The 461-nt window shown below is 34.9% G+C and overlaps 1 pseudogene; it reads left to right on the top strand.

Moving 5' to 3' along the window:
• The first annotated feature begins 277 nt into the window (after nucleotides 1-277).
• On the top strand, nucleotides 278-396 carry LOC112471825 (annotated as a pseudogene).
• Nucleotides 397-461: the final 65 nt, after the last annotated feature.

The raw sequence follows: 461 nt of genomic DNA, 5'->3' as shown, positions 1-461 counted from the left end.
CCTGAAACTAATATAATATTGTTTGTCAACTATAACTAAAAACAGATTTTAAAAAAGAAGTATATAATTGCAACCTGGCAAAGACATTAGTTTGTTGTATAAAAGTATCCTGTATCTGTTTCTGCAATATACGTTCATTTTTAAAAAGTTGATTGGTAGTGGATTTCTAGTTGGAAGTAAAAACATCCTTAATTAAATGTTGGCTTTCTCTAGTAAGGTTATATTTCCTTCCAACAATAAATAAATAAGACAATTCATTATTTAAAATTATTATATAGTCTATAGCCATGCCACCCTGAACAAGCCCGATCCCATCTGATCTCGGAAGCTAAGCAGGATCAGGCCTGGTTGGTACTTGGATGGGAGACCACCTAGGAAGACCAGGTGCTGTAGGCGCTAAAAATAAAAAATAAGGCATTGTAAGGTGACAAGGTCCTTGCAATTTGTGAGGTCCACCAAGG

This window comes from Pteropus alecto, unplaced genomic scaffold (assembly GCF_000325575.1).
Source record: "Pteropus alecto unplaced genomic scaffold, ASM32557v1 Scaffold7399, whole genome shotgun sequence".
Taxonomy (NCBI): domain Eukaryota; kingdom Metazoa; phylum Chordata; class Mammalia; order Chiroptera; family Pteropodidae; genus Pteropus; species Pteropus alecto.
The sequence above is the reverse complement of the archived record's forward strand: the minus strand, read 5'-3'. Positions and strand labels throughout refer to the sequence as shown.